General features: G+C 38.2%; 1 protein-coding gene across 10 annotated transcripts in view; it reads right to left on the bottom strand.

Annotated features, from left to right (window-relative positions):
- Positions 1-15,664, bottom strand: part of HUWE1 (HECT, UBA and WWE domain containing E3 ubiquitin protein ligase 1) — a 102,681-nt gene extending 87,017 nt beyond the window's left edge. For 9 of the 10 annotated variants that reach the window (XM_087925711.1, XM_087925709.1, XM_087925714.1 and 6 more), the window contains exons 1-2: positions 15,545-15,664; positions 13,477-13,619 (exon numbers count right to left, since the gene is read on the bottom strand). The gene's annotated coding sequence lies outside the window, so the exon portion shown is untranslated. Of the gene's footprint in view, positions 1-13,476; positions 13,620-15,544 lie in introns of those variants that run through there. The other variant, XM_087925710.1, reaches the window with a different exon arrangement.
- Positions 15,665-20,534: the final 4,870 nt, after the last annotated feature.

The following is a 20,534-nucleotide window of genomic DNA, read 5'->3' as shown; positions in this document are numbered from 1 at the left end:
TTCAGTGTATGGTGTGTATGATTCTGTGTATGTTTTGGATCCTTTCCTTGATTGAATCCTGTGGGGCAAGAAGCATCTATAGTCGGCAAGCCTTGTTACAAATTGGACTGAAATGTGAAAAGGCTATTACCGATGATTTTATACATTCTTTGGTAACATACCGAAGGAGGCAGCTAGGCCCCTGGGGGAGCCATGGATCACTATCCTTGTAGGAAGGAGGAAGAGGCAGAGAAAGAAGAACAGGAAGAGAGAATGCCGTACTGGGGTTTTCTTTAGGCTGAGTAAGTTTCCACACAAGCCTTCAATTCCAGGTATATTTCTTACCAATGCAGGATCCCTGACTAACAAAATGGATGAATTAAGGCTACAGATTGCAAAGACTAAATTCACCAAGAACTGCTGTGTTTTGCTAATCACAGAAACTTGGCTTCATTCACTCATTCCAGATGCAGCTGTTGAGCTGGAAGGCTACATAGCTCACCTGCAGGACAGGAGTAGAGATTCTGGCAAGATCAAAGGGGGAGGTTTAAGCCTTTATGTGAACAAAAGCTGGTGTATCTATACAAAGACTGTAGACAGCCACTGCTCCATGGATCTGGAGTATATGACACTTAAATGTAGACCCATATATCTTCCACAGGAATTCAGCGTGGCTTTGATTACTGCAGTCTATATCCCACCTGATGCCAATACTACCATAGCATAACGTTGTTAGTAATCAGCAGAATAAGTATCCTGATACTGTGCATATCATAGCGGGGGACTTTAATCAAGTTGATTTAAAAGAAGTGCTCCCTAAATTCTATCAGCATGTTATGTGTGCTACTAGAGGAGCAAACATATTGGACAAAATATATACCAACATCAAACATGGCTATAAGGTTATACAATTACCACGTTTGGGACAATCAGACCATATGTCACTGCTTTTAGCACCAGTTTACATCCCTCTTAGGAGACTGGCTCTGCCTGTAATAAAGATAGTGAAATCTTGGCCAGAAGATGCTTCCCAACAACTTCAGGATTATTTTGAGAACACAAATTGGGACATCTTTTACCACCCTGACCTAGAGGTGCACACTGCAATAGTTCTGTGCTATATCAAACACTGCACAGATACTATCACTGTGGATGAACGTATTAGGATCTATCCCAATCAGAAACCCTGGATGACCAAGGAAGTCCAGCACCTCTTGTGTGACAGGACCAAGGCCTTTAGGTCTGGTGATGGGGCAAGATACAGTGTTGCCAGAGCTAATCTGAAGAAAGGTATTTGGAAGGCCAAGACTGATGAAGATTGAGGATAATTTTTATAGCAATAACATGAGGCAGGTGTGGCGAGGGATTCAACAAATTACAAACCATCAACCGACCAATGTCATCCCTGCTGAGGGGGATGCTTCATTGGCAGAGGAACTGAATCATTTCTTTGCTCACTTTGAAGTGGAGACATCAGAGACAGATAAAACACAACTACCAGCCAATTGTAGCCCCCACCTCATTGTGGAGGAACAGGAGCTGAGGAGCATTCTGAGGGCTGTGGACTCTAGAAAGGCTGCCGGTATCTCTGGCCGAGTGCTTAAAGACTGTGCTGAGCAGTTGGCTGGAGTCTTTACCAGGATCTTCAATTGGTCTTCATCCCAGTCCACTATTCCATCTTGTTTGAAGGCTTCCACCATTGTTCCGCTGCCAAAGAAGTTCCCTATCAACGATTATAGACCAGTGGCACTCACTCCTATCATCATGAAGTGCTTTGAGAAACTGGTCTGCCGGCAAATCATTTCTGGTCTTCCGCATACATTTGATAAACACCAGTTTGCGTACAGAAAAAAAATAGATCTACAGAAGACGCTATAGCCATCACTCTTCACACTGCTCTGATTCATCTAGAACAGCGGGAGGACTATGTGAGGATGCTTTTTGTGGATTTTAGTTCTGCGTTTTAACACAATTCTTCCACACAGAGTAGTGTCTAAACTTCTGGACCTTGGGCTTTCTAATTCAATCTGCCTTTGGATTATGGATTTCCTGTCTGTCTGCTCACAGAGGGTCAGATTAGGTAATCATACCTCTTCAGCCCTTATTCTTAATACTGGTACACCACAGGGTTGTGTATTGAATCCCTTTATACTTTTTATGTGCATGACTGCATTCCCATTCATGCTAGTAATACTGCTGCTAAATTTGCAGATGATACAACAGTGGTGGGACTTATCTCCGGGAGGGGATGAGTCTGCCTGCCCTCTCCCCTCTTTGGAAGAGCTTTATAGCTCCCACTGCCCTAAGAAAGTTCAAAACATTCTCAAAGATCCATCTCATGCTGGGAACCCTTTTTTTGAACTATTACCATCTGGCAGATGGTACAGAATAATAAAAACAAGGACAAATAGGCTGAAAAACAGCTTCTATCCCAGGGCAGTAGCTCTTTCGAATTCTGCTGTATAGTGCAGTGTTGATGCGGTGTCAGGAGTTTTCAGTTCAATGTGTGAAGGGTGAAGGACGTGTGTTTGTGTTTACTTTCATGGTCATGATGTGCACTGAAGATGGTGTTTGATTTCGTTGTATGAGGTGCAATGACAATAAAGTAAACTACTACATAGGTTTTGTTTTTATATTTGGATTGTCTAATATGTAAGCAAGTTCAAAAGGTACCATGTATTATTGCCTAAAATGCAGGTAGTCCTGAACTTATGACCACAATTGAGCCCAAAATTTATGTTGTTAAGTGAGAAATTTGTAAAGTGAGTTTTGCCACATTTTACGACTTTTCTTAGCACATTTGTTAAGTGAATCACTGCAGTTGTTAAATTAGCTAACACAGTAAGCGAATCGGATTTCCCATTGAATTTGCTTGCCAGAAGGTCGCAAAAGATGATCACATGGGTCTGGATAGATATTGCAACAGTCATAAACATGAGTCAATTACCAAGCATCTGAATTTTATTCACATGACAATAGGGATGCTGCAATGGTCATAAGTGTGAAAAATGGTCATAAGTCACTTTTTCAGTGTTGTAACTTCAAACAGTCACTAAGTGAACTGCTGTAAATTGAGGACTACCTGTATTTATATCTTGCTCTTCAGCTGGAAAAGTGGTCAGAATTCCTTATAAAAAATACTTAAGTGCCAGATGGGCATTACAAGTGGAGATAAACAATGCCTCAAAGGGAGTTTCTAAGTTACTATGAAAAAAAGAGTTTAACACAAGAATTTAGGCAAGCATTTGACTTGCAGGTAAGGAATGTATATGTAGGCACATCAAAGCAATTAACATTCTTCTATTTCTTCTGCTGTTTCAATATAAGGAAAATAAAGTCTGTCTTTTTTTAAGGTGGTAGGCCAGCCAGCACCTGCGGGCTGCATAAGAAATGACTACTAATTTTCTAATCAAGTGGAAAACCAACTCTCACCCCACTGTTGCCTCACAACCATTTCATGAATTTCCAGCTTTGTTCAAAAGCACCCTCTGCCAACAGTTTAAAACTTCAATTCCTGTCTTCCCATCCAAATCATCTTTTTTTACAGATTAGAAAATTGCTATACTAATCATTTGCTTATAAACAGTACAACACAACTGCAGCACTTTTCACTGCAGCACTTCTTACTGCAGAATTTATTATCTAAAATAATAGATAAATTATGCTTTTCCCAGGATATAGGTTCTGTTTTGACATATCAGTCTTTCTGGATACCCATATTAGAAAACCACCTAGAAAAAAAAAACAGGCTGTGTCATTATCTAGATGAGAAATAACTATGAGAAACAGATTTGACATTCTTTTTCCAGCATATACACATATACCTCACCAATATTCATTAACTGGATACTTATTATGAGCAAAAGTGGTGCTCAGCAATAAGTGAGCTTTATACAGTCATTACATCCCAGAGTAAAAGCAGAGAAAGTGATTATATTCTGATCCAACAGTTACTTGCATCAGGAGTTAAAAATAAATAATCTCACAAACTCCCATAACAAAAATTTGCAGAAAGAAACTGGCTTCTTTCCAGTAACAGGAGTGTCTAAGTTTATATGACCCTTTCATTCTTGACTGGGAGATTTTAAATGAATTCTTATCCTTCTAAAGAGTTCTGGCCTACCTTCCAAAGGAGATCTCATTTCCTGACTTTAAACACCATGTTATCATACTAGAAAGATGAACAAGCTGACCAAAGGTAGGTCAGGCAAGATTAGCCTGCAGGTCTGCAGTATGTGCAGACTTGTCATTCATGATTCCAATCTTCTTTGCTCATTCAGGCAAAACAAGCAACATCCAATCTGCAGTGGTGATAGCAAGTTTTTATTATCATTGTTCAGGTTACAGGCATTACAATGTAAATGCAAATCTGCAACATATAGTATCACATTTCAGCATCCTTATATCCTTGCTAAGGATCCTTGCTAAATGGCTAAGGTCCTCTGGAGTATTACAATGCTATATAGTTGTTAAGAGTGGATCTTAAAAAAACAAACACCCTAAAGCCCATTGGAACTAAAATACCTATTTTATTTGATCTTCCCCTCAAAACTGTTCCACTACTCATTCAGTTTCCTACTGAATTTTACAGAAGCAAATAGTAGTAACAGTTATAAATAATTTTGGGTGGTTTAGAAGATGCAAAAAAGGGGCTGAGAGCCTAACCACAGCCTGTAAGTTAAAGGATGGCCACCATACATTTCATATGTACCTCTTCAGAAAATTTAAAAAGTGATATACATAAGCTGCAAGTTAAGCAGGATATGTTAGTTGACCTTGTGATTCAGTGAGGCATTCCCAAGTGCTCATTACCCCTGTGCTCATGAATTTGCATCAGTCTTTGGGGCGGTATGACTTCTATCACATAAAGCAAAAGCATACTCTTCAGCCCCACCCGCTCCTGAAAACAAGAATATTTTAAAAGAAAGAAGTTGTTGGGACTGAACAAAGCTACATTATCTTCCAATAGTTTTGATAAATGGCTAGAATTACTCCTGGAGGCCAGGAAAGGTTTGGGAAAAGCAACATAAAACTCTGTTTTAGGATTCAGATTATGTTTAACAGGTAAATGTTTTAGGTATAAATGTGCTACATTTTAGTTTTTGTCAGTGTGTGCCCAAATTCTAATACTAATTATATGTAGCATTCTTTTATACATTAAGCTATGCATGAAAATATTTCCTTTTGTTCAAATCCCTTGAGTTTTTAAATAAACTCTAAGCTGTAAAACTCAAACGCCTGTGGGAATTTATTTATTGGTATCCCGCCTTTACTACTTTTACAAATAACTCAGGTGGTGCACATATCTAGCACACTGTCCTCCTTCTATTTTCCCCACCCTGTGAGAGAATGACTGGCCCAGAGTCATTTCAGTGGCTTTCATGGGTAAGGTGAGTCTTGAACTGAAATTCATTACTACAGAACTGTGATCTGTTGGATTTTTCTTTTAATCAATTTGTCAGTTGCTGCATGATGGACTCTAGATACTGCCTTACTAAATATTTACAACATAAAGAGAAAAGGAACCTGATTTGGGAAATCCTTCAGTTTGGAGAAAGTATTACAGATGAGTCCCATTGAAAAATAGATGCAATGTTAATATTTATATTATATAGTGATATATGATTAATGTATCTAATCTTATTATTATTACTGGTATCAAAACTAACAATACCCAGATGCCACACTATTCATGTATTCAATATATGCATATTTAAAAATAAAAAGAAATGTATTTTAAAAAAAGAAACATAGATGCAATTTTAGGAAAGGAAAAGTCCAGAATGTAAAGATGCAATAGGTTTCTGAGGGGCTCACCAAAACATGTTTTTAAAACTGATTTAGTCACAATTATGTATTAGTTTCACACAACCTGTGCCATTTTGCCAGATAACATAGGGCAAGTGAATGGTAAATTGAATACATATGATAAAGTAATTTCATCAGTTAGCAATACAACAGCAGAAAAGGTTAATTAGAACTGCATAGTGAGGACTCCCCTTTGCAAGGATTCTTAGGACATATCTGCACCAGAAAATTCTCACAGGTGAGTTTCTAACAACCTACCTGCTGCATAACAATTCACAGATCTCGAATCAGAATGTAGAGCATTCATTTCATTAATTATGAAATGAATGCTCTACATTCTGATATTTGAGTTCTGTGAATTGATTCATTAATTATGAAATGAAACAATTATGTATAATCTATAAATACCAAATTAGAGAAAAATGATTCTGGAAAAGGCTATCCCTAATGATTCAGACCAAAGTGGTTGCCATAAATTCACATGCAACTAGAAAGCAGAATATCAGCACCATCGAGAAACAGCTTTTCTTTCATTCTCCTCTTTAATCCATTTGCTCCAAAATTTAGATGAATAGATATTTCTCATGCTTGAAGCTTCCAGAGCTAATAAACAGTGCTTCTGTAACACAATATATTTTATTATCTACCTCAGTATAACTAAGTAAAGGTTTCTATTGATTTGTAATCCCTTTTGCTGATAACAGGAATTCTGAGACAGATTAACCAGATATCTGCTAGTTATAAGATATTTAATGTGAACTTTGATCTAATTACTATCCCTTCTCTCCCCAACCTGTCCCAATTAATATCCTAAACTGCAGGCTATTTATCACTCTGAAACAATCTAGAAGTATTAAATTAATGCTTTTCAGCAGTTTCCCCAATTAGTTCTCTCCAGATAAGTTACAGCACTCTTGGTATCAAAATCACCATGCTTAAAGTCCATCATAACAAGTATCATGCTGGAAAAAGATGGCTTCCATTCCATGTTTGAAATCTATTCTGTCACTTTTTTACCAAGACATATTGCCTTGAGTGAGTGGCTCACCAAATTCCATCTCCTCCTCTACAAGCAGGCATGGTCCCAATACTTTACTATTTAGTAATGGAGGCTTCACTTCATGCCTAAACATTTTAGTTTTCTTTCAAATACAATTAAATCCTTTCTATTCTACTTTCCAGATACATTAGTATTAACAACTGACAAAGTGATGTATTGGGGGAACAATGCTGTTCAACTTATTAACAGCCTTTAATCTCTTCTAAAAGACTATCCAAACGCCATGGAGCAGTTGGGAAGTTACACTGAATTCGCTCCCAGTATTGGAAACTCACAAGTTGAAAAACTAGGCAAAAATATTATTCATTATTTCATTGAATAAGATTGGATAATTGTGTGTGTCAAAATCACACTTTCATCCTTGAAGGGTCAAAACTAGTCAAATAAAGGATACAGCATCAACACTGGAAATCCCAGAGTACCAGTGTGTCTTGACAGATTCCCTCTTAGGCATATATAAAGTGAACTGCTTAGTCACTATAACTATTTAGTGTTTAAATTTCATTTTTGCAAACATGACACATCAAATCCCCATAAATATTGTTGACAGGTACCAAGTCACAACTGTAAGATGGAAAATATGCTTCCAGCACTTTAACATCTTCACTGTAGTAGCTCAGTTACAGAAGCAAATAGTAGTAACAGTTATATAGATTTAACAGCAGAATACTAAGAGGCTAAATTTATTTACCACGTGCTACACTATTCTTCATGAACAGAGTACAATCATACGAAGCATCCAGAAGTGTAAATGTTTAACATAAGCAGCTTGCTTATTTGAACAAGATGTTTATTCAAATGAACTGATATGTATTCAAATTATGGATTCTTTAAATTCTATAGAATTAGAATATTAAAAAAGCTCTTGCTATTTCAAAGATTTCTACTTTCAGTAGTCACTTTTTAGATTTGTTCTTCTTTCCAAGGAATCCATAAATAGAAACTAAATACATTGCAAAAGACCTGGCAGTACATACAACTATGCTGAGGACTAACTAGGCTTCCAGAGTATTAGTACTGCCCCACATGAGTGCAGCCTAAAACACATTGAGTAACTAATGGATAAATGGACAAGTTGTCTTCTAGGGGTTGCTGTGTCCTTTTAAGAGAACTATGGAAACCACGTGGACTTTCAGAACAGACTGTGTTTGAAAAATGAGTACTCTATTAATCTACAAATGAGTTTTTAAATAATTCCAATTAGATGAATCTGTACCTTTTTAACTCAAAAAGTTAGAATTACTGTGGAATTATCATTCCTGAAAGGTAGGAATTTTTCAGGCCAAACCACTACCAAACATCAGGTTCTTCATGCAAATACAATTACCATACAAATATCTCTACTATGCTTGGAGAAACACACAAAGACATTCCTTTAAGTGTATGACTTATGCACATCTGCAAATTGCCTAAATATTGAAAAGGCATGTACTGATTAATATTTATTGTATTTATGTATTTTAAAGTTGTATAACACACAGTTTACCCGAATATTCAACTACATTTAAAGAGGATTAATTCCAAGTAGATATATACTATATAATTTTGACTGGATTTTTTTGTTACATTCCTCTGATTTTGCCACCATATACAGCTCTTTTGTGAATTTTGAGTTTATAAAATTATAGATTGAATACGATTTAGAGGAATGATTGGTAGGGAATTTTAGGAATGTACAGTATTCCTAAAACATCTGGAAGGGATCAGATTGGAAATTGAATTGAACTGGCATCTTTCAGTCTCGAGACTATGGTATCGTGCTCTGAAAAGAGGTCCTAAAACAGCATCTAGTGTGGCTAAAAAAGCCAATTCGAGAATTGCAATCCCTTACACACTGAGGACAGATACAGTCTGTCTCCTGTCCAGTCCGTCCGTCCGTCCGTCCCCCCTGATTTCGCTGGTCCTGGAACTGCCTCTTTGCCTCAGCCTGCCAAACCAGTGTCTATTCGAATTGGAGAAGGCCATGCTGGTCTTTAGCCTCCTAGCTGAATGATCAGAGATCAAGGTTTCCCAGCTGTTGATGTCCATTCCCAAGCCTTTAGATCCCTCTTGCAGATATCCTTATATCACAGCTGTGGTCTCCCTCTAGGGCGATTTTCCTGCACTAATTCTCCATACTGGAGAGTGGAAATACAGACCTCAAAATATTATATCCATCGATTTTAGCATTTTCTTGTAAATTTAATCTTATTATATTTACATATTAGTTCTAAAATATGATATAATTTAGCTATGTGATGCAATTCATGCAAAGATCCTGCTTATTACTTCATTTCAGGTACTTGTATTGCTAATTGGTATCAGAATTTATATTAAATATTTTAAGTCTTCTATATAAATATGAAGTAAATTATTCAATAAAATAAGATTAAATAAAATATACAAGCATAAATATCTCAAACAGGAGAACATCATAAAGATTTTGGATAATATTAATAGAGTCCAGATGAGAATCTTGAAAGAAAATTCCATAGTGTAATGGAAAGCAAGAATATTTTCTCCACAATTAATAGTTATTATTTTAGGTGGCAAGGGTCATTTTAGGAGGGCTTCTGAGAACTATTTCAACATACAGGCAAGATTCTTCATGTACCAGATCTCACACCATGTAAAGTGTCAAAAGTACTACCCTGAACTGCTCTCAGAAACAGCCCAGAAACCTATAAAATTCTGTAAACTTCAGTAAACCAAATCACAGCCAGTCTATAACTAGGAGCTGCATTTTGGACGAATTGAAACTTCAGCAATCTTCTGGGCAGATCATACAAAACCTACAATATTGCAATATTCTAAAAGAATAGCAAGTATAGAAGGTAGCAAGTGCAATATAAAAATTAGAAGACATCTACAAAGTCAAAGCACATAAAAAGACAAACAGGAAACCCAAATTATTCCTAAGCTTTAACTAACATTCTATGATCTCGCAAGAAAAGTGTTTCAGTGGCCTTCAGTTAAAAAAATGTTTTACAGTAGTGATTGGGTTCAAAGTTAGTAAACTTTAGAGTTAGTAAACTATAGATTACTATAACAGTTAGTATTCAGAAGTTCAATAGGGATGTGTTTTGGAGATAGTAAATGTCATTATTCTTCAATTCAAAGTATGCCTTTAAATAATTATTAAAAATTCCCTTCCTTTGAACAAAATGGAAGGAAATGAGCTCAAATAAGGAAAGAAACCATACTGATTATTGCAAGGTGCAAACTTCCCCAAACAGAAATTATCTTTGAAATCAATCTCAAGCTGTTTAAATATGACTGTACAGGATAGCATAGCAGTAATGTTAGTTCTGAGTGGCTAGATGTTCTTACATGCTTCAACTGATTTTGAAATTTGTTCTGTAAATGAAGAGGTTGTGCTCACTTTAGGATAATATACTCTCAAACATTCCAATAAATGGCCATCTTAATCTTAAAACCATATAAGAACAATGGAAAATGGTGAATTTATTATAAGGGTACTTCAAAGAGTTGTCTAAGCTAATCTTCTCACTCTGAACATTTGTTTGTGAGTTTGCAAGTCACTCAGACAACCAAATGTGTTAAGTTGGTCAACAAGTATATCGGGTTTTAGCAACTCTACTGTTATGACACATCAAATTAAAAGTCTTAGAGTAAGAGAGCAGGATTGCCTCTAACAGTGATATTTACAAGCTAAATAACCATTTATGTAGTTTACTTGAATGCAGGATTCATTAAATATACAAAAGCCAAATTAATTTCCTCACCCTGAAATTATAGAAAGACTGATATTTATATTCACGGTAAAAATGCTGCTTCCTGCATTGGATATTATTTCTATTAAAATATTTTGTAATAGGAAGTGGGGAAGAAACATTAAGCTTTGAATTTTTTTAAAATGTCATTGTATTATAGATGGGAACTCACGGAAGTTAGCATGCTATTTTAGGAACACAAGATAAAGTATCCCACACTACGTAGCATATTGCTAGCTTGAAATAGGGCAAATTTATTGCATGAAAAGTATGAGGCAAAATATTCAAGATTTGTAAGCAGTTATTAAGGGTCTATACAGATTACACATCTGTCAGATAAGCAGGAAGGAAAACTATCTTTTTAAAGTTACAGGAGTGAAATTGAGACAGAAGGTGTTACTGTTTTGCAGTGGTGAAATATCTATTCATTTTAATAAATTTATTATTCAAGATACAAAACTGAATTCCACATCACTAAAGGCATGTTTGTTTTAATGCTTATAGGTGATCAAATAAACCATCTCTGAACACTCTTGAATAGCATTATACCCAGCTGAGCATATCCTAAGGTGAAATTGACAAACAAGTTAAATGATGTAGTGTGTAGCCCTAAGTGAACTGATAGCTACAGCTCAGAAATTTAGGTTATTATATATAGAGCTGAGTTTTCATTATGAGCTCCTGTTCATACACTGCAAATGAGGAGTACCTCAAGGGTGGTCATATATGTTATTTTTATGTAAGAGAATCAAATGCTGAAAAAAGAAACATATTATGTTAGAGTAATTAGTTTTTATTATTTTCTCTTCAGTTTAATAAATTGGGGCTGATTGATTACTGATAAGATGCAAAATTATAAAAATATTCCATTTAGTAAAATAGGAATGTTCTACACATCCTTTGATGAATATATTTGTACTTTATAAGGTATCTAAAATTGAATTATGAAAGTGTGGTTTGTATCATACTTTTATCAATGAGCTCAGAAATTTACTATTATTTTGAGATACTGCCCCTGTCCAATCCCATTCGTCACATTGGTCCAGCAAGACTATGTTGTAGGTCCTAGTCCATGAAAAAAAAAGGTCATCTGACGGGACTCACACCCACACTTTGGAAGATAATTCCCTCTTGACCTTTCTGGCCTTCTGGAAGGGCCAAAAAAACCATGGCTCTGCCATCTGGCCAGCAATGTGGGTATGGAGCGTGGATAATGGCAATATTGCTATGGAAACTGAACTATACCACATATCCTGGCTTTTTAAAATAGCTTTTAGTGGTTCCTATTCTTTTTATATATTTAAATTATTTTTAACATGGTTTTTGTGATTTTCTTGCATTATTTTTTATCTTTTTAGTTTTGTACATAGCTCAATCATATATGTGAGATGGGCATCTCTATAAACTACAAAGTGGCTTTGTCTAAACTTCTACCCTTGCTTCTCTATTAGCATTCATATGGAAACTACACAACACAATATTTAAGCATACATTATGCTATGACTACTACTGCAAAGTAACAAAATATATTTTACAATATATGATATAAAAATATCTTCTAATGAAGTCAATATGTCTATTCCAGGAAAGAGAGATAACAAATAAGTGAGGAAATGTAACAAATATATAAAAAATGACATAATCTTCACATGGTGCAATCCATTGGCATATGACTTATCTCTATTCACAATATACAATTAGCCCTGAACTGATCCAACAAAACAGTCATATTCTTAAAGTATTAATACCTTGATTCTCAGATGTCTTAAGTATCATAAGGGGATTAATACATGTAACTCTTGAAAGATGGAGCATAGAAAACATTAGTTGGATGTAATGTTTTGCATATGTATATCAATTTAGTGGAAATGAGATTGGTTAAATACATAAAAAGAGCAAGAAAACCCAATTGCAAAGTTTCAAAAATCCAACTATTGTTTTCAAGTAGCTTATTTAAAAAATCAAATACAATTATAACCCAGTATTTCTAAACAGGGACAGGGAAAATTCAGTATCACTTCCTCAATATTGTAAATATTAAATAAGAGATACAAGATTTGAAATTCAAATACAACACTTTCTTAATGGTATTAGTCAAGATTTTTGTGCCATAGTCAAGATACAAATGAAGACCTTTATATACTAGCCAGTATCCTACAGAATTTAGAAATGTAAAGATTGATATACGATGATAACCTCTATTATATACTAACTGCTCAACTCTAGTGGACTCTGGATGGCATACAAAACTAATGAAAACATAAAAGCAGTTAAAGACATCGAATCAACATTTCCCAGACTAAAATAATCCAATAGTCAAATAAGGGCCATTGAACATATGAGCATCAACTGCAGGCCTGGGACCAAAGCCAAATTTTCAAAGCTTTCCAGAACACCAGGACAGAGAGCACCATCCTTATCCCTAGAAGGATGCTGTTCCAAAAGCTGGGGAGCCATAACAGAAAAGGCACTCTTCCTAGGTCCCATGAGATGGCAATGCTTAATGGAGGGGACCTAGAATATACCCATTCTACTGGAATTTACAATTTGAGACAAACAGTTTCACAGATATCCAGGCCCTAATGCTGTACATGGCCTATTGATGTAGCAAAAAAAAAAACCAACTCATTTACAGCAAACAGTCTTAGTACTTCAGATGCCAAGACCTAATGGTCAGGAATTATGAAAACTGCCCATCTGTTATACTTTGCTATAGGAAGCCATCCCTCACCTTTTTCCCACCCACCCCAATTCACACAAGAAATAAACAGTGACAAATGCACACAAACAGGTAAGGGTCAAAAACACTTAACCAAGAGTCACTGCCTGAAAATCAATTAATAACTTTAAAATATTTCATGGAATCATTATTTTGAAGGAAAACAAGCATTGCCCAATAGAAACTTCTGTACTAACCTGGAATCACAGCCAATCCATACTTGGCCTGTTCTGATATTCAAGTCACTTCTCTGCTACCTTTGCCTTACCGTAGCCAGACCAAGGTAATACTTCCTGGTTTCTCAGTCAGTCTAATCCACTTATGTCAGATTATTCAAGGCCTGCAATAAATATAGATATATAAATTCTGGTTTCATGCATATTATGTTTAAAGAACAGGTATTTTCTAAAAAGATTTTCATTCTAGCTACTATATTACAAATGATTTGTCTTTCTCAACCTATCCTCTTAGCTATTAAATTCCTTTTAGATGCCAGTTCTAAATTATGTTTCACAATATAATCAAGATATTTAATACACTAACATCTTACCTATGTACAGAAGCTAAAATCCTTCCTCTTATTTTTCCCCACAACAATCCTATCAGGTAGACAGAGATGAGTCTGTGAACCTCCATGGCTGAGAATCCCTAGAACCTGGGTCTCTCTACTTCTATCTACTCCAGTATCTTGACCGCTACAAAACACTGGCTCTAAAGTCCTGTTGAGTTCACTAAGTAGCTCATAAATCATGGCAATCATCTCATGTGTAATTATTTTGTTTACCATCAAATACAGAATAAGCATCCTACATTCTTCTAGCCAACACAAACAGGGCAGACTAATGCTAGACTCAGCACATTGCTTCATGATTTCTTGTACCCAACAAGATTTTATACAATGAAGACCTAACAAAAATGCCAAAACAAGCTTTCAGAATATTTACTTCTACAATACTAAGGTAACATTTTTAAGAAATTAAGTTTATCAACTCTTCATTCTTGTCTTTAATCTAAAAAGCCAGACGTTGGAGAAATAAATTTACTTAAATATCCCAGCAAAAATAATTAAATAGCCATGTATGCAAAAAAAAAAAAAAAACCCTAGCGAAGAAAAGTGCCAGTAACTTAATGGTGCATTTTCCCACCTTGCTTTTCATTTTAATATGCTACAACCACAGCATAGAAGTTGTTCAGCTTTGGTTTTCTCTAACTGAAGAATTAGAAAAGCATACATATGTAACCTATTCAGAACATAGTTCTCTAACGTACCTTACAAAAAGACAGAGAAATTTACAATGATAGGAGAAATGTTTGAGTTGGCTATTTAGAATAAATAAAGTATACCACAATCTATTAAGGAAAGATCAGGTTCCAAAAATCACTTTGGAATCAATTTGGAGATATACAGAGGTATTTCATAGCAGGCCTATACACAAAGGCATCCTTTTACTACATACATCCCCCAACAAAATACCAAGAAAACGTAATTCTACACCCTTTGAGGAAAAGCTAATTCAGAAAAAAAAAAAAACTAAGGCCTGTGAAACCAGACTCTAAGAAAACTACCAACATTAACTATAACTATATAGATTAAAAACATGTATCCATACCAATGTAAGAATAGCTCTCAATAAGTCTTCCCCAACCCAACAGAAGCCTCAGCTTTCACGACCCCACTGCAATAGACTGACATAAAATAGCGCAATGGTTTCAATCCATGGTATTACCCTCTCTCTCTCTCTCATATATATATATATATGCCCACACACACATATACGGTTTGCCTGGGTCGAGGTGGGACCCTGAACGAAGTAGGCGGGCTGGGCTCGCAAGGCTAACGCGTTGGCCGCCTAGCTTCTTAGTCGAGGGCGTCGCGTTTCCCTAAAACGAGAGGTTTTTTTTGGGGGGGGGAGCCCGAAGTCTATCAAGACCCCTATCCGGGACTCACGTGCCTCTTTTTGCGGGTGATGTGCGAGTGAGCTGTTAAGGGGAAAGTCCTACCCCCGAAGGAACAGAGGCGAAGCACTTCGCGAATTGTAACCAATTCCCACCCGAAGGATGACCTAAGGCAAAGGCACCACTTCCCGACTTCAATTCCCCCCCCTCCCCCCGCTTCATCTCCAGGGGAAAGCGAGGGCCCATTGTCCCGCCTCAGCAAACATCCCTTTTCTCACCCCACTTCCCACTTCCCTTCGGCTACAGTCTCAAGTGGCCCCCCATCTTGGTGGATCCCTCGCGCTCCTCCAGCCCGGCTTGCACAGATACCTGCTCCGGGAAAGAAATGGAGGGGGTGTCAATGCCGTACCCCGTTGCCTCCTGCCGCCGCCATCTTAACAGCAGTCCCTGAGCCTCAGCCCCAGTTAAATCACGCGAGAACTCACCACCTGGTAGGGGAGGCGAAGAAAAGACGCGATAATTGAGATAAGATCAGACGAGAACTGGAGGAGCGGGGAGGGAGGGAGGGAAGTCATGAGGAATCGAAAATCTCGCGAGACGTCGTCTCAGGCAACCACTTCCCGCGAGAAGAACAAACCAGAAGAGAACGGCGATAGCGCCTGCAATGGCATTCATCTCCGGGGAGCTTTTTTCCTCAGGCAGAATATTGGAAGGGCCATTGCAATCACGCACCAGAGTTCCACGCTCGGAATAAACAATCCAGCGAGTAACTCTTCCTCGTGATGAATACCGCGAGAATCAAGGCACATTTGCTTCTCGCGAGAATCAACGGAACAACGCGAGAGTTTCAGTCATGGTGTTTTCCGGGTGTCTTTTTCATTTCTGCTTGTTGCAAAATTGTCATGAGTTTTTGAAAATTACATCACGTGAGAAATTGTCAACCTGGTTAAATCCTGAAAGTTTCATCAGCCTTCCACTGGAGGGGCAAAACAGAAAGGAAACTTAGCGTCTAGAGAAAACTCCCGCGAGACTTCGTAGAGCCACCTACGAAATGCCGAGACTTTCGTGTCTGAGAAAATCGTGGGGGGGCGGGGCGGAGAAGCTAAATCTCGAGATATCTAGTGACAGCTTGCGGAAGCGTGTAGCGTTCGTTTAACCTATAGCGAGATTTCACAGGCGTTGAGCTTTGGGGGCGGCGGGTGGGGGGTCGAAGGCCGGGTGGAGGCGTCTCGGGGAACTCCTTCGAAAATTAGGGTTTTTTTTTCCCTCTTCTCGCATAACTTCGCGGGCGCTCGGCGGAATTCTCGCGAAACCTTGATAAAGGAAAAACGATAAAAACACTGTTTCCAAACGGAAGACCGGCTTGCCGCTGACGCCCTCTAGCGGTGGAGGGTTGTCTGTGGGGGTTGTCTTCTCGGGCGCTTGCGCGCGCCCCTCCTTTGCAGTGCGCAGGTGTGAAAGTTCTTCGCAGCGTCAAGCGCGCGAAGCTGTCTCGAACGTTCGTTCTTGCTGGGGGAGATCACCCGAAAAATCCTCAAGGCTGTGTAGGCGAATTGCTGAAAGTCTGCCGATAAATCAATCAATCAATCCTGGAAGAAGGCAGAGTCAGCCCACTCATCCGTTGGTGCTTAAAAAAAAAAAAATTTGCACACGCATGCTTAGGAAGGCGCCAGGAATTAAATTTCATTTAAACGAACTTTTATCAAGTTATATCTATGTAAAATTAAACGGTGGCCTTGGAAGTGCCTGGCACGAATTGCAACGTTTTTAGATGGGTAGTTTTAAAGTATTATTCAAATATCTGAGGATTTTTTTTTAATTGGTCCAACTTCATGGCTGATAAATATTTTTCTATAATCTAAAATGATAATTCCAAACACGTAATTTTACGAGTTACACATTATAAGGTCTATTGAAGTAACAGATGGGAGGAAACATTGCTCTTTTAATTAATGCAAGTTGTAGGCACTTGGAAGCTATTATTTCTGGTAGTACAAACACATTCCTAACCAGTTGGTTGACCAATCTAGCTTTGTAGCTTTTTGAAACTAACAAAAACTTGTTTAACCAGATTGATCAAGTGCCATACAGTCATCTTAGCCTCTTTGCATTATCTTCCATTAACTTCGACAAATATTACTTGCAGCGTGCAGGTGTTTTCCTTCTAAACAGATTTTACTATTAAAATAATAGTAAATGGTTTCCAGGTAAATAGTGTGGACTCTGGCGGTGATTGATGCGTCTCTACAGGAGGGGATGGTTCTCCCTCTTAAACCATTGCTGGACTCCACCCAGTTGGATAATTTCCGACCTGTCTCCAATCTTCCCTTTTTGGGGAAGGTTGTTGTGAAGGTGGTCACACAGCAGCTCCAGAGGTTGCTGGATGAAACGGATTATCTTGATCCCTACTAGTCAGGAGTTCAGGCCTGGATTTGGGACAGAAATTGCATTGGTTGCACTTTTGGATGATCTCTGGCAGGAGCAGGATGGGAGTAGTGCATCCATCCTTACTTTACTTGACCTCTCAATGGCTTTTGATACCATTGACCATGGGATTCTCGGGGGCGGGGAGGGGGTTGGGGGATGGGAGCAGGAGACCTTGTGCTGTCTTGGTTCACTTCCTCTGCAGCCACTCTGAGTGTTGATAGGAGGGGAGAAATCCAACCCTCGCCCACTGGGGTTCCGCAGGGCTCAGTACTCTCTCCACTCCTGTTCAACATTTATATGAAGCCGCTGGGTGAGATCAACTGTCACCATTGACTGAGGTATCACCAATATGCTGATGATACTCAGCTGTATGTCTCTGCCCATGGTGAGCTCAGTGTTGCTGTGTCCTCCCTCTCACAGTGCATGGAGGCTGTTAGGGGCTGGATGGGGAGCAAGGGCTTGAAACTAAACCCTTGCAAGACCAGGTGGCTCAGGGAGAATTACCACCTTTAGTCTTGGATGGGGTGGTACTACCCCAAACAGACCCCGTGCATAATGTAGGGGTTTTCCTGGACTCAGGATTCCTACTCAAAGAGCAAGTTGCGGTTGTGGTCAGGAGGGCCTTTGTGCAACTGCGGGCTGTGCACCAGTTACCAACAGTCCCTACTCACAGTCACTCATGCCCTACTCACTTCCCGGGGAGGCAGGGAATGTTGCGGGTCCCACCCCTAAGGGAGATACACCTGGTGGGACCCAGAAGAAAGGCCTTCTCTGTGGTGGCTCCCTCTCTCTGGAATATCATTCCCCCAGAGACTAGAATGGCCCCCACTCTAGCACACTTCTGAAAGGCACTGAAGACCTGGTTTTGCCAATGGGCCTGGGGAACCCAGAGAGGGATGGAGCCCATCAAATGGCTAGTGTGATCTGCTGTCGTCAGGGTGGGAGTTCGGTGATTTTTTATTTTTTATTATTTTTTCTAGATTTTGTTCTATTGTACTTTATTAATTTATTTGATTCTTTTTGTTTATTGTTTTTAATTTTAATTTTTTGTTTTTAATATGGGTTTACATTGTGTAAGCTGCCTTGAGTCGACATGGACGATTAGGCGGCAGTATAAATTAAATAATTAAATAATAAATAAATAAATGTAATCATGAAAGATGTCCAACACAAACTGATGTTAAATACTTCTAACCTGCACATTCCAATGTTGGAAGTTAAAACCCACCCCTCTCCTAGAAAAATGAAATATCCTAGGAAATATTAAAAAGGCAGAATATTTCCCCTAAAAAGAGAAGGAGAAAATCAGAAGGAGAAACTCACCTCAGAAGCAGAAGCTCACCCCCACCTTTGTTAATGGGCAGGCCATTAAGGCCTAGGCCAGAGTATTCTACATAACAAAGGCCTCTGCTCATCTCACCACATGGCTTGGGAAGATTTCATCAGCCAGCACTCAGGTAAAGCCATGTGATCCAGAAAAAGCCTACAAAGTTAGCTAAGACCCCCACCCCTGGGAGTCTGACAGCCAATGGGGTACATTTCTTGTACAAGAACAGGAAACACTAAGGTGGGGCCCAACAGGGGATAAAACCAAGGGACTCTCAGCATCTCTCCCCAAGGCATGTGGTCCTGTCTACCTGTCTACCTTCTTTCCAAGCAACTTCCATGAATCCAGTATCTTTTTCCCCACTTGGAACTGAGCCCAGAAGGATATTTCTTCCAACACCAATAGTATAGTAACAACTAGAAAGGGAGAGCACTTGATGTAAATTAATTCAAATTAGGTTTGTGTGCAAATATGCTTATGTTAAATCTGGTTCACATATCTGAACCATAATAGATGTTGTGGTTTGTGAACCATAGCATATTACAGATATGATTGTAACCAATTATACTCATCAAACTCTGGCATATTGTTATGTGTTCAATCTCACTTGTATATATAAAGAACATTTTGCTTACCTTGGTTCAGTGTTTTACCCTACTGGAGAATTTTAGTCTCAGCACTAACTGTTCAATGTATGTATTACGTGAACCAGAGACAACTGCATTATTACCTTTACATTTTAGAAGAATGTTTATTATGTACTACATTTTAGAGAAAGAAGAAACTGCATACCACACCTCTCCTAGCACATTATTATGAGGTTACCAAAAGTATTAAGTTTTGTTTAAGAGTTCATACTATATGTTTCAATTGTTCAACCTGCCTTGGATGTAATAATATGTTAATCCATTGATTTGTAGATCACAGTTCAATATTTTGTCAGATTGTATCTGACAGTTATTTGGCTTAGGATATATTGTATAAACCCAGCAAATCATTAGCTAGAATTTTAGATGAATCTAGCCCAGGGCTGTGAAACTCCCGGCCCACAAGCTGGATGTCACATGCGGGCCATATCCACACCTGATTTAGCGAAATGGGAAAAAGTCCCGATCTGTCCCATGACGAAGCTGTGATGATATGAGTTTGACACCCCTGATCTAGCCAAATTGTGGTTTATTAAATAAATCATAGTTGAATATACTTGAACGTTCTTTGAATCAGGCCTAACCCTTATAGTATTTAGAAGCTGGAAATAAAATAGAGCCACTTTCCCTGATTTCTTGATATGCAGGCTAAAATTCACATCCAACATAATTATGACCACAATGGCTGAGATGAGGATTGTAGGACAAATAGCTGTAGGATACCATTTCAGGGGGAAAAAGCTGAAATAAAATTACTGCAAACATAAATAGAGTATATAGATGTGATAAAAACATACAATATGTGACTTTGATATGCATGCCTCATACAAATTCATGAATCTGGATCTTGTGTATATATGCTTGGAAGAAAATCTGGCTGACGGACTTACACTCTAAGATGGATGTTCACCGACTGCTGCCTTGTTTATGATATGTGGAATCAGTAGCTCTGTAAATT

This window comes from Pseudonaja textilis, chromosome 2 (assembly GCF_049901715.1).
Source record: "Pseudonaja textilis isolate UNSWEBS1 chromosome 2, rPseTex1.2, whole genome shotgun sequence".
Lineage (NCBI taxonomy): Eukaryota > Metazoa > Chordata > Lepidosauria > Squamata > Elapidae > Pseudonaja > Pseudonaja textilis.
Note: the sequence above shows the minus strand (reverse complement) of the source record. Positions and strands in the feature narration are given on the sequence as shown.